The sequence below is a fragment of the Salmo salar genome, chromosome 20 (genome assembly GCF_965601325.2).
Source record: "Salmo salar chromosome 20, fSalSal1, whole genome shotgun sequence".
NCBI lineage: Eukaryota > Metazoa > Chordata > Actinopteri > Salmoniformes > Salmonidae > Salmo > Salmo salar.
The window spans coordinates 68,991,265-69,005,631 of NC_138310.1; the positions used below are offsets into that span (position 1 = coordinate 68,991,265).

At 40.0% G+C, this 14,367-nt stretch overlaps 1 protein-coding gene across 4 annotated transcripts in view; it reads right to left on the minus strand.

Annotated features, from left to right (window-relative positions):
* Window positions 1-4,355, minus strand: part of LOC106581093 (CMP-N-acetylneuraminate-beta-galactosamide-alpha-2,3-sialyltransferase 4) — a 52,453-nt gene extending 48,098 nt beyond the window's left edge. For all 4 annotated transcript variants that reach the window (XM_014162811.3, XM_014162809.3, XM_014162808.3 and 1 more), the window contains exon 1: window positions 4,030-4,355. The gene's annotated coding sequence lies outside the window, so the exon portion shown is untranslated. The remainder of the gene's footprint in view (window positions 1-4,029) is intronic.
* Window positions 4,356-14,367: the final 10,012 nt, after the last annotated feature.

Genomic DNA, 14,367 nt, shown 5'->3' on the forward strand with positions numbered 1-14,367 from the left:
TGCCGGCACGTATCGTGACAAAAAAATTCAAAATATTCCATTACCGTACTTCGAAGCATGTCAAACGCTGGTTAAAATCAATTTTTATGCGATTTCTCGTAAAATAATAATATTCCGACCGGGAAACCCTGTTTTCGTTCAAAGACTCAAAGTTGAAAATGGAGTCGTCTCGTGCACGCGCGCTCCCGTCTCATTGTTCTCAGATCGACCACTTACCAAACGCGCTACTGTTTTTCAGCCAGTAACTGCAGAGTCATGATTCAACGTTCTGGCGCCTTCTGAGAGCCTATGGGAGCCTTAGAAAATGTCACATTACAGCAGAGATCCTTTGTTTTGGATAGAGATAGCAAAGAAGGCCAAAAATGGTCAGAGAGGGCGCTTCCTGTTTGGAATCTTCTCAGGTTTTGGCCTGCCAAATGAGTTCTGTTATACACAGACAACATTCAAACAGTTTTAGAAACTTTAGGGTGTTTTCTATCCAAATCAAACAATTATATGCATATTCTTGTTACTGGGCAGGAGTAGTAACCAGATTAAATCGGGTACGTTTTTTTATCCGGCTGTGCAAATACTGCCCCCTATCCCCAACAGGTTAAAGTATAATTAGGCCTATGTTTTGAAAGTAAATCAAGTCTGCACAAACATGATGCACCAATGTTATGACAAACCACATGGGTTAACCAATTTGAACCAAGCCTCAAATTGAATTAAAACAGTGCAATGTTATGCATAGCTATACATAGCTCAAAACTTGGATATTTTATCATAATGGCTGTAGAATGAGGAAACCTAATCTAGATAAGGAGATTGGCCTATGCCAATTATGAAACAAGAACCCCTTGTAATTGCCAGTCTATTGAGACAATTGGCATGGCTACTTGTATTGTATTATGTTCTTTGACAACACCAAATGAGTTGTATTGTGAATGAAGTGGGCATGGATCAGTTGCATAGGCACACATTTGTTGATGGGTGGGCTTGTAGAAAATAGGGTGAGCCTCAAAAAAAGATAACTGCGTTCACAAAAAATAATGCTTAACTTCCTGCAATTTTACACATTTTGCCATGGAGAAAAATGTGCAGTTCATGCTATTCTACACATTTTGCCATGAGTCTGAGAGAAAATGTAGCATTTATTATAATTTTAAAATAGGGATGTACCGGTATTACATTTTTGACCAATACCAAATATTTTCCTTGCCAAAAAACCCGATATTACATTTTAGCGGCCTTTTAAGCATTCAGGGACAGTTAAATAGCACACACACACACACAATGTATTTTGTTGGCATTTACGCATGTCCCTATTACCAGTAAAACATAACCAAAACCCATTTCTCTCACTAACTTGCTGTTTCATTGTTCAGTAATGTCATTCTCAACCAGGATTTCATTTACATTTTAGTAATTTAGCAGACTCTCTTATCCAGACCGACTTACAGTAGTGAATGCATACATTTCATTCCATGCATTTTTTTTTGTACTGGCCCCCCGTGGGAATCGAACCCACAAACCTGGCGTTGCACACACCATGCTGGCGTTGCAAACACCATGCTCTACCAACTGAGCCACAGGGAAGCCACATGTACATTTCATCATACATGTCAAGCAGTGAAGTTTCAGCTCTGTCTGTCCGTGTCCTCTTCTGTTGTGGGTCCTCTTCCTCAGTGCGCACAGTCACTGTGTCCGTTTCCATCTTGTCCAGGTGTGTCTAACATTTCACATAAACCCCATTTGTCTGTATCGATGTAGCGGTCCTTGTACCTAGAATTGAGCATGGTGGCGACACGGTAGAGACTCAGAGAGAATGCCACCGAATGGTTTGTTCACAGCCTCTAGAGTACTTTTGCAAGTTAACCCCACGGTCTGTCAGCAGTTTTGTTGAGCAGGCGTTTCAATGCCATGACAGAGGGCATCACGTCTGCAGCAGGGGCAGTTGATGAGCTTATTTCTCAAGTCAGTTGTTCGAATGGAGCATGTTCATGTTTCAAACACCATTGAAATGACAGCAGCGGTATGAGAACCAGCACATTCTTCAGCATGCAATACGGCTTTCCTCAGTACGAAATCCTTGTCGACCCCCTGTGTGGTCAGACTCGGCATGCTCATGGGGCTAACGTCGCTGGTCAAAATGTCAGTCATAAAGCTAATAGCAGTGACGCCCATACCAAGTAGCTTTTAGATGTGCGTTTCAACAACACTAAATCCAGTAGGGCAACATGTAAAGAAAAAATTAAATAAATTGTGCCTACTTGGCAGAGTGTACCGGGGCTCGAGGTGCTCGACTAGTCGGCAAAAGCCAACATCATCCATGAGAGAACGGTTGATTGTCAAGGGCAATGAATTATATTATCTTGGCGTTAATGGATTTCGCCTTTGAGTTCACGCTGAAATTTTCTTACTCTTTCAAATGACTGCTCGACTTGAACTTGTTTAGTTGTTGAAAGCGTGCGGTTAGTTTTTTTTCTGCTTTTGTTCCAAGTAGTCGCAGAATGTCTGGGGGTGATGCACTTTCAAATTAGTAATTAGGTTTGTGGTATTGAAAGATTTCCCTTTCTCCCCTCCTCGGGAAATAATAGTAGCACAAACGTTGCATATGCCTTTTTGTCATCTTCCTTCGTGGCATCATTACGTCATCTACCTACGCTATATAGGTATGCACGTCAGCTTTGACATCGGTTTTGCACATGGGCATTAAACTAGACATCGGGCCGATGCTGGCATTTTTAGCTAATATTGTCTGATATGCTTACCGATATATTGTGCATCCCTATTTTTAAAGCTAAAATGTGTTGACTGTGATAAAGGCACTGGGTTATGAGCTGTCTTGTTGGCTAAATGAACAAATTAAAATGGGCAGTGGTATGGTGCATATAGCCATAGAAGCACAGTGACATACAGTATTCCTCAATGCAGTCATATTCTTGGCTAATTGGGAGTGTGACTGTCATTTAGCTATTTTTGAAACCCATCCCATGAGAATGAATGTCATTCCAGTTAATCTGTTCTGTTTAATCAAATCTGACTAACCTAGTGCACTGCTTGCTATGAATTCTGATATGTGTTTGCTTGTTTAGGTAAAAAATATAAATTATGTCCTGTTTAGAACAATGACAAGTAAAGAGCATAATTTTTTTTTTTTTTTAAATACATTGTTGCTTAACCTGATTGGGCCACCCAGGCCTAAACCCGTTTTTGATTAGTCTGAGTTAACACCCTTACAATTAAAGTTAGAAAAAAATATAGCCTAACAGTTTTACATTTTCACTGTTGTGTGGAGCTTCACCAGTTTGTTATCGTTCACAGACAAAACAATGATTTAGCTGAATATAACACAATGGACATTGCATGTTGCTCAACATGCATGACAGTTTGCAGAGTCATAACTGCCAATGCCAACCTCATTGCACTCCATTTCATGGGCCCGATTTCATTTCAGCGGTGGGCAACTCACAACATGTCCCTGCTGACAGACAGCATGTGGGGAATCAAACTCAGAATAGACACTCCCGTGATTCTGTTAACAGACTGCTTAGGGAGACTATAGGGAAGTGAAAATGAAAGGATAACATCTTCCACCATTCCTGACTCAATGTTACAACTTCCACAACCATTTAGCAAACTTTACTAAAACAATTGTGAAGCCATCAAACTGCCATGTTGCACTTGTTTTTCACTTTACATTTTTGTTAAGTATTTCCAACAAAATACGGTTTTGTTCATCATTCATAAAAATGACCAAGTTGAGTGTGCCGTTTGTCTCAATTGATGTGCTGTAACTTGGCAACCAAGCAACAGCATAAAATTGACAAATTGGTTATTAGCTACAAAGGATTAATCCTATGCTAAACAAATCGATTCGCAAACGGATGTCAAAGTAAGTTCAGAAAAGTATACATTGAGCATTTTGATTGAAGGGCATGCAACCGCTATTTCCTGAATTATTCAAATAAGCCAGCTAAATCACAGTATTTGGCAGCTGTGGTTGATAGAAGAAAAACATGAAAAAGCAAATGTGAATTCACTTACCAGTAATGTAGTTAACAAATGTGGCAATCCGAAGCAGAATAGCATAGGCATGGAAGCGAAAAACTCTATCTCTGAGATGCAAGAAATAGGCGTTTTTATGCGCCAACTGGGAGGCGCCGTGGTATCCGTTTCAATGATTAGGGCTACACGACTTGAAAACATGGACACATACCACATTTAAGAAGCAAATACTTTTTCATATCAAAGTCATAATTTGTTGGCAATAATCTAACGGGCTGCTAACTCCGCAGGCAGAGTGATTGGTCTATTGGAATGTAGTCAGTACAACGCCTACCCTTTTTCAAAATGTTTCTTTTTGGCACATGCGCAGCGCATGCAGTTCTTGAGCCATTGATTTACAGAAAATTATTCATCAATTTATTGATTGAATGCTGTCTGTATTTAAGAAGTTCTGAAGTACAATTAAATGTGCTTTTTTTCTGTGAACTACAAACAGTTTCACACATTCTCAAGTGATCATATTTTATAATAGCCTATTTATTTATATTTATTCAACAAAAAATATATATTTTAGTGTGATGAGAAAATGGCTGTGGCCAATATTACTACTGGCAACACCCACAGTTGACAGTATTGGATTTGTTTTGTCTGATAGAACTAGTGGGCAGCTTTTGCGTCCTTGAGCCTGAGTGAGTAGGCTGATTCCCAAAGGGAAAAAATACCCAGTACTCTCTCATTTGTGGATGAGACCCATGAGCAGGTTTAGCTCTTGAACAATATGCCAACATATTTGAGTGAAGTGAGAATATTGTAGCGCTAGGTCAGGTTGGTATTACCTGCTGTGTGCCCACAGGATTTTTATTTGTAAGGGGAAAAGAGATACTCAAGAGGAATATCTATTTCATATGTAAATGTTCCTCAACTTCAGAATAAATGTATCATTACCTTCTCGTATTGTATCAAGTTGTAATGTTATGATACTGTAGATGTTTAATGTAACAAAATGGATCCACCCCTGTCCTAAATTTACTGGACTTTGAACTTCTAATTCCTGACATTAGACTACAAACTTTGAAAGCCAATAACCAAATGGTGAGCAAATGTTTGCTTATTCTTTGACAAAGGGCAGTGTCAGAGCCCTGTAAAAAACAGACAGGAGAACTGCCCGTCTCTGCTTGGTTGTAACTGCGTGGGAGAAGTCCATTTTCCATTTCAGTTTTCACATCACATTTGAAGTGCTAGTAATCTACATCTTGCAGTCTCATCTGTGTGCGTCTTTAGGTGCTTGGCTGTGAATCATCCCTTGAAATGGGGAGAACATCATTGTAAACAGTTCTTTAGTTGGATAGACCAGATTCCTGGGGCTGTATGTATAAAGTGATTTAGGATCAGTTTAGCCTTTTAGACCACAATGTACAAGATTGAATGGACAGGGGCGACCTGATACTAGATCAGCATTCTTAAGCTACAGGACTGTTTTGCTAGCACAGACTGGAATATGTTCCGGGATTCCTCCGATGGCATTAAGGAGTACACCACATCAGTCATTGGCTTCATCAATAAGTGCATCGATGACGTCGTCCCCACAGTGACCGTACATACCCCAACCAGAAGCCATGGATTACAGGCAGCATCCGCCCTGAGCTAAAGGCTAGAGCTTCCACTTTCAAGGAGCGGGACTCTAACCCGGAAACTTATAAGAAATCCCGCTATGCCCTCCGACGAACCATCAAACAGGCAAAGCGTCAATACAGGACTAAGGTTTGGCATGGGTCCTCAGATCCTCACAAGGTTCTATAACTGCACCATCGAGAGCATCCTGACTGGTTACATCACTGCCTGGTATGGCAACAGCTCGACCTCCGACCGCAAGGCACTACAGAGGTTAGTGCGAACGGCCCAGTACATCACTGTGGCCAAGCTTCCTGCCATCCAGTACCTCTATACCAAGCAGTGTCAGAGGAAGGCCCTAAAAATTGTCAAAGACTCCAGCCACCCTCGTCATAGACTGTTCTCTCTGCTACTGCACGGCAAGCGGTACAGGAGCACCAAGTCTAGGTCCAAGAGGCTTCTAAACAGCTTCTAACCCCAAGCCATAAGACTCCTGAACATCTAGTCAAATGGCTACACAGACTATTTGCCCCCCCCCCCCCCCCCCCCCCCTTTACACCACTGCTACTCTCTGTTCTCATATATGCATAGTCACTTTAATATCTCTACCTACATGTACATACTACCTCAACTAAGCGGTGCCCATGCACATTGACTCTGTATCGGTACCCCCCTGTATATAGTCTCGCTATTGTTATTTTACTGCTGCTCTTTAATTACTTGTTACTTTTATCTCTTATTTTTATCCATATTTTTTTAAACTGCATTGTTGGTTAGGGGCTTGTAAGTAAGCATTTCACTGTAAAGTCTATGTACACCTGTTGTATTCGGCGCATGTGACTAATAAAATTTGATTTGATTTAGTCTGAGACACTTGATACATAAAGCCCCACACCCCAGGTTTCAAAGTATCAGAAAGTACTTGATCATCCATTCACTCATCCGTCACCTACACAACTAAAGTCTCATCCATTAGAGGTCAATTGTTTGCTTTGGCTGTGTGGAGGGAGAGAGCCTGAATCCAGCCCAGTCACTGCAATTAAAAAAGTACAGGTTGCCCCTCCACCCCGTATGACCACCATCTAAACCACAGCTCTGAGTGTTTTTCAATGCTGTTAGTGGTCCCAAACAAAACAGCTAGCCATCATCTGGCCCTAGCTGCTGTAGTTTCTTTGCTTGGTTCATGTGGCAGGCTTCAAGATGCTGACATACAGCTTGTCTCTTATTTGAGGTTTTTTTTTGCGCTTTTTCATGTCTGACTCTTCTCAGATCAAAATCAAATCACATGCGCCAAATACACCAGGTGTAGACCTTACTGTGAAATGCATCCTTACACACCCTTAACCAACAATGTAGTTTTAAGAAAAATAAGAGCTAAGAAAATGTTTACTAAATATACTAAAGTAATAAAATAAAAACACAATAAAATAACAATAACAATAACAAGGCTATATACGGGGGTACCGGTAATGAGTCAATGTGCGAGGGTAAAGGTTAGTTGAGGTAATTGAGGTAACATGTACATCTACGTAGGGATAAACTGACTATGCATAGATAATAAACAGCGAGTAGTAACAGCGTAAAAAAGGGGGGTTAAATGAAATAGTCTGTGTAGCCATTTCATTAACTGTTCAGCAGTCTTATGGCTTGGGGGTAGAAGCTGTTAAGGAGCCTCTTGGACCTAGACTTGGCGCTCCAGTACCGCTTGCCGTGCGGTATCAGAGAGAACAGTCTATGACTAGGGTGGCTTGAGTGTGACAATTTTTAGGGTCTTCCTCTGACACCGCCTGGTATAGAGGTCCTGGCTGGCAGGAAGCTTGGCCCCAATGATGTACTGGGCCGTACACACTACCCTCTGTTGCGCCTTGCGGTCAGATACCGAGCAGTTGCCATACCAGGCGGTGATGCAACCAGTCAGGATACTCTCGATGGTGCAGCTGTAGAACTATTTGAGGATCTGAGGATCCATGCAAATCTTTTCAGTCTCCTGAGGGGGAATAGGCATTGTCATGCCTTCTTCACAACTGTCTTGGTGTGCTTGGACCATGCTAGTTTGTTGGTGATGTGGACACCAAGGAACTTGAAGCTCTCGACCTGCTCCACTACAGATCAGGTTTTACTGCTGCACCCTAAAACAACCCAAATACCTCTCCAGGAAGAAACACATATCCCAAACCATCCAAATGTATTCTCATTGTATTGCATCTTAGAGTATTATTTTCCATTTTAAATCAAACAAACTTTCTTACTAGAGCCAATAAGCATTCCTGACTAAGGTAATAGTAATTAGGTCATATCTACTGTGTGAAACTTTACCAATTTAAGGGTCTCACGTTTTCCCTCACTGTGGTTTACAAAGGTATTGCTATTGCACATTTCCCTAGTATGTACTTAGACCTTATCATAGAGAGAAAAGCCTAAGTTAGCAGGGAAATGGTGGCCGCTGTAGAAGGTGCATTTTCATATCTCATTGACATTGTCATAGAGGGAACGATGCTTGATTCTGGAAATGTTATGAGGCAACACAACCTTCTTAGAGTATCTGTGCCTTTCAAAGATTAATCCTGGTTTTCATTTGTGCCACAAAGTTGGCTTGGCCCCCAAAAAACACAAAAGGGACATTTGTGGTGGGCCTTTTACAGAGAGCTTAATTTCAAATGCCTTTTAATCTGCTTTAATCCGTAGCAGAGATCACATCATTAAAATAGATTTTGGAGGGGAAAAGAATTTGTATAACTTGAGATCCTGTCCACCTCGATTATTGATTTAACAAAATAAATTATTAACAGATTTGTTAGAAAAAGGCCCTGCCTTTCACACATACAGTATCACAGGTTCAATGGAAGTAATAAAATAGATCATTGATATTATATAAAGATTATATAATCTGGCTAATTCAATAAGATGACTAAACATGGAACAGCTTAATAACTTAATTTGAAAAATGAGAAACTGTCCTGTTTGTCAGTGTGGTTATTACCAGAACACTGCCCTTGCCAAAGCCATTTCATCATCCTACCTAAAAGCCTGATCAAAGGTAATTTGCAATGTCCAACTCCAATATAAGCTTAGCTAAAGCCACTTAAAGTCAAAAATCATCTGTCTCAGAACCCTAATTACAACACTGCAGGGAAGCCAACAAAAAACCTGACAGAAATGTTCTCTGGCCAAGGAAAATGTTGATGGTACTTGGGAATAGAGATGAATTTGTAAGGCTGCAATACAAATTGATCAAGGATGATGCTTCATGTTATGTGCAGTGTCTGTGCTGATGTGTGGTGTGGTTAGTATTGTAACATTTCAATCTGCTGATAGTTTTTTGCAAAAAACAAGACTATCTCATATGAACATTAATTCATTGCATACCATTCTCCAGTGATAAAATGTGGCAGACATATGTCATCTAGTGGTAGATACTAACAACAAGCGTTTTTCTTTCCTTTCCATTTCAGGTTGGCATTAAAGGGCAATATGGCTGACCGGTGGCTTCAAATGCTCTCAATGGCCAATGGATACCATCAGTAATCCAGCATTTATATGTAATTCATCATAACAAGGATGAATCATCAGCCTTCCTACCTTAAAGGGGAAGTTCACACATTTTAACATGTGGCATTATTTTTACTCTTTCTGTGCTTGTAGTTGATCCCCTCCAAATAGTTTTTTTAATATGTTTTGTTAGAGAGAAAATTGGTTGTCACATTTCGCTGAGTCATTGACTACAATGCATTATGAAAACGTGTCCAAAGTATGTTATAAAATGCTCAAAAACACTACAAACCAAATCTCATTCTGGATGTCTCTACACTCAATGTATGTTTTTTTTCCCCCCACTGTTCAATAAATCCATGTTTGAATGATGCTATTTACAACAACAAAATTATGCAAATATGGATTTATGGGACAGTGGACATTTTTTCTCTCAAATTGAGTGCAGAGACATTATCCAGAATAAGATTCTGATTTAAAGCGTTTCATTACATGCTTCTTTCTACACATTTTCATAATGCATTGTAGTCTTTAGCGAGTGATGAGAGCAAAATGTGATTTCCAATTTTCTCTCTAACAAAACGAAATATATAAAAAACTGTTTGGGCGATCAACAAAAACACAGAGAGAGTGAAAATAAGGTCACATGTAAAAATGGGTGAATTTCCCCTTTAAGGTAGGAAAGCTGATTATTCATCCTTGTTATGACCAATGACTTAAATAAACCCTGGATTGCTATTTTGCTATGCATTGGCCATTGAGAGGCTTTGAAGCCACCGGTCGGCCATATTGGCACTCCCTAGTAGGAGCGGTCCTCCATAGGAATGAATGGAATTCTACAGTATTTCAACTAAATGTTATGTATTTGACAAAATTGTATTTAAGTATTTTTGTTGATTTTTTACATTTATTGAATCTTTATTTAACTAGGCAAGTCAGTTAAGACCAAATTCTTATTTACAATGACAGCCTACCAAAACGCAAAAAGCCTCCTGCAAGGACGGGGGGACGGGGACCTCTAAAAAATATAGGACAAAACACAAATCATGACAAGAGAGATGCCACAACACTAGATAAAGAGAGACTTAAGACAACAACATAGAAAGGCAGCAAAATATGACAATACAGCAAGGTAGCAACACAGCATGACAGCAGCACAACATGGTAGCAGCACAAAACATGGTACAAACATTATTGGGCACAGACAACAGCACAAAGGGCAAGAAGGTAGAGACAACAATACATCACGCAAAGCAGCCGCAACTGTCAGTAAGAGTGTCCATGATTGAGAATTTGAATGAAAAGATTGAGATAAAACTGTCAACTTTGAGTGTTTGGTGCAGCTCGTTCAAGTCGCTAGCTGCAGCGAACTGAAAAGACGAGCGACCCAGGGATGTGTGTGCTTTGGGGACCTTTAACAGAATGTGACTGGCAGAACGGGTGTTGTATGTGGAGGATGAGGGCTGCAGTAGATATCTCAGATATGGGGGAGTGAGGCCTAAGAGGGTTTTATAAATAAGCATGAATCAGTGGGTCTTGCGACAGGTATACAGAGATGACCACTTTACAAAGGAGTATAGAGTGCAGTGATGTGTCCTATAAAGAGCATTGGTGGCAAATCTGATGGCCGAATGGTAAAGAACATCTAGCCACTCGAGAGCACCCTTACCTGCCAATCTATAAATTACATCTCTGTAATCTAGCATGGGTAGGATGGTTATCTGAATCAGGGTTAGTTTGGCTGCTGGGGTGAAAGAGGAGCAATTTACGATAGAGGAAACCACATCTAGATTTAACCTTAGCCTGCAGCGTTGATATGTGCTGAGAGAAGGACAGTGTACTGTCTAGCCATACTCCCAAGTACTTGTATTAAGTGACTACCTCAAGCTCTAAACCTTCAGAGGTAGTAATCACACCTGTGGGGAGAGGGACATTCTTCTTACCAAACCAAATGACCTTTGTTTTAGAGGTGTTCAGAACAAGGTTAAGGGCAGAGAAAGCTTGTTCTACACTAAGAAAGCTTTGTTGTAGAGCGTTTATCACAAAATCCGGGTAGGGGCCAGCTGAGTATAAGACTGTATCATTTGCATATAAATGGATGAGACAACAACATAGAAAGGCAGCAAAATATGACAACACAGCAGGGTAGAAAAACTGTACTGTAATATCCTTCCCATTTGATTTCTTTATTTTAATAGATGTGCTGCTCTGTATACACACTAAGCACTTAACAGAGTTGATCACATAAGACATTAATTCTCATTATTGAAGTAAAAAAGAAAAGTTACATACAGTAACTACAAAAAATGGCATATAACACACCAAATGTTTCCCTGATACTCCCAGCAGAAAAAGAGGAAGCTGAATCTGTAGCAGCTGCAGCTCATTGTTTGTCTAAATGTCTTAATTCCCACAAGGCACAATGTCTCTCATTAAATTGCAATGTAGATCCGTTTTTTTGTCCATAGTGCAGGGCAGGAGAGGTCTAGCCTATACCTCCACAGACTAAAAATAATCCAACTGTAGCATGTTTTCTAACGTAGGCTACTTGGTCGTCCATCCTTAGTCCTGGAACTGCAGATTCATTATGCTTGTCTGGGTTAGAATCAAATCATTCAGTAGGTAATCAAATGTTTTAGGGAACTATGTACGCAACAGGAAGGAAGTCATGCAGTAACCCTTTTAGCCACAACTTTCACAGACAAGTTGTGGCACTACGTGTGATGTATAGCTGTTTAATGGTCTGTCATGCATGTAGGCTACTGTATTTATTTTTCAATTTTAACAACACATGCCATATTGATAGTAGCCTATAATGTTATTTGAAGGAAGTATGAACACAGACCAAAACCTATATCATCTGCAAAAGTGTTTCGTAGTCACAGTGTGTAGGTAGTGTGTGTCCTTTTAGTGGTTAAGAACATCTGTCTTTCAACCAAATGTCAGTCTTTCAGGGAGATTGACACACCAGTAAGTGCATAATATGACACAACCTACTTTTGAAAAGTGAGAAAATTACAAAACAACAATGTACGTTTCCATGTGTGATTGGTAAAATAACTCTAAAATGGCCTAAGCCTTTTTACATCTAGATGTTCCACTAGCGGAACGCCTCGCCAATATCCAATGATAGAGTGTGGCGCAAATTACAAACTCCTCAAAAATCCCAAAACTTCAATTTCTCAAACATATGACTATTTTACACCATTTTAAAGACAAGACTCTCCTTTATCTAATCACATTGTCCGATTTCAAAAAGGCTTTACAACGAAAGCAAAACATTAGATTATGTCAGGAGAGTACCCAGCCAGAAATAATCAGACACCCATTGTTCAAGCTAGCATATAATGTCACAAAAACCAAAACCAAAGCTAAATGCAGCACTAACCTTTGATGATCTAAATGTAAATGTAAATGTAAATGATCTTCATCAGATGACACTCCTAGGACATTATGTTATACAATACATGCATGTTTTGTTCAATCAAGTTCATATTTATATCAAAAAACAGCTTTTTACATTAGCATGTGACATTCAGAACTAGCATATCCACCGAAACTTCCGGTGAATTTACTAAATTACTCACGATAAACGTTCACAAAAAATATAACAATTATTTTAAGAATTATAGATACAGAACTCCTTTATGTAATCACGGTGTCCGATTTTAAAATAGCTTTTCGGTGAAAGCACATTTTGCAATATTCTGAGTAGATAGCCCGGCCATCATGGCTAGCTATTTTGACACCCACCAAGTTTGGCACTCACCAAACTCAGATTTACTATAAGAAAAATTGGATTACCTTTGCTGTTCTTCGTCAGAATGCAATCCCAGGACTTCTACTTCAACACCCAATGTTGTTTTGGTTCCAAATAATCCATAGTTATATCGAAATAGCAGCGTTTTGTTCTTGCGTTCAAGACACTATACGAAGGGTGATGCGCCGGCGCGTATCGTGACAAAAAAATGCAAAATATTCCATTAACGTACTTCGAAGCATGTCAAACGCTGTTTAAAATCAATTTTTATGCGATTTTTCTCGTAAAATAGCGATAATATTCCGACCGGGAGACGTTGTATCCGTTCAAACACTGTGTCAATGTTCTCAGATCGACCACTTTCCAAATCCCCTACTATTTTTCGCCCAGGGACTGCAGAGTCATCATTGCCCGTTCTGGCGCCTTCTGAGAGCCTATGGGAGCCTTAGAAAATGTCATGTTACAGCAGAGATCCTTTATTTTCCATAAAGAGGCTATAGAAGGACAAGAAATGGTCAGAGAGGGCACTTCCTGTATGGAATCTTCTCAGGTTTTGGCCTGCCATATGAGTTCTGTTATACTCACAGACACCATTCAAACAGTTTTACAAACTTTAGGGTATTTTCTATCCAAATCAAACAATTATATGCATATTCTAGTTTCTGGGCAGGAGTAATAACCAGATTAAATCGGGTACGTTTTTTATCCGGTGTGAAAATACAGCCCCCTATCCTAAACAGGTTAATAAATGACAGACACTTCTCATCAGAAAGATGAGAAAGATGTCCCCCCGTGGCTCAGTTGGTAGAGCATGGGGTTTGCAACGCCAGGGTTGTGGGTTTGATTCCCACGGGGGGCCAGTACAGAGAAAAAAAAGAAAAAAAATACATATGAAATGTATGTATTCACTACTGTAAGTCGCTCTGGATAAGAGTGTCTGCTAAATGACTAAAATGTAATGGATTTAGCAACTTGTCCAAGAGGAGGACATACATACTGTAAGCTATGTTGTTGATGTAATTTGAGAAGAGAGTGGGGCCTAGGATCAAGCCTTGGGGTACTCTCTTGCTGACAGGCAGTGGCTGAGACAGCAGATGTTCTGACTTTATACACTGCACTCTTTGAGAGAGGTGGTTAGCAAACCAGACCAGAGACACCAATACTCCTTAGCCAGCCCACAAGAATGGAATGGTCCACTGTATCAAAGCTTTGGCCAAGTCAATAAAAATAGCAGCACAACATTGCTTAGAATCAAGGGCAATGGTGACGTCATTGAGGACCTTTAAGGTTGCAGTGACACATTCATAACCTGAGCGGAAACCAGATTGCATACCAGAGAGAATACTATAGACATCAAGAAAGCCAGTCAGTTGATTGTTGACAAGTTTTCCAACACTTTTGAAAAACAGGGCAAAATAGAAATAGGCCTATAACAGTTAGGATCAGCTTGATCTCCCCCTTTAAATAAATTAGTGGGGACAGTAACATTAGTACTCTCTAAAAAATACTTGAAGGAA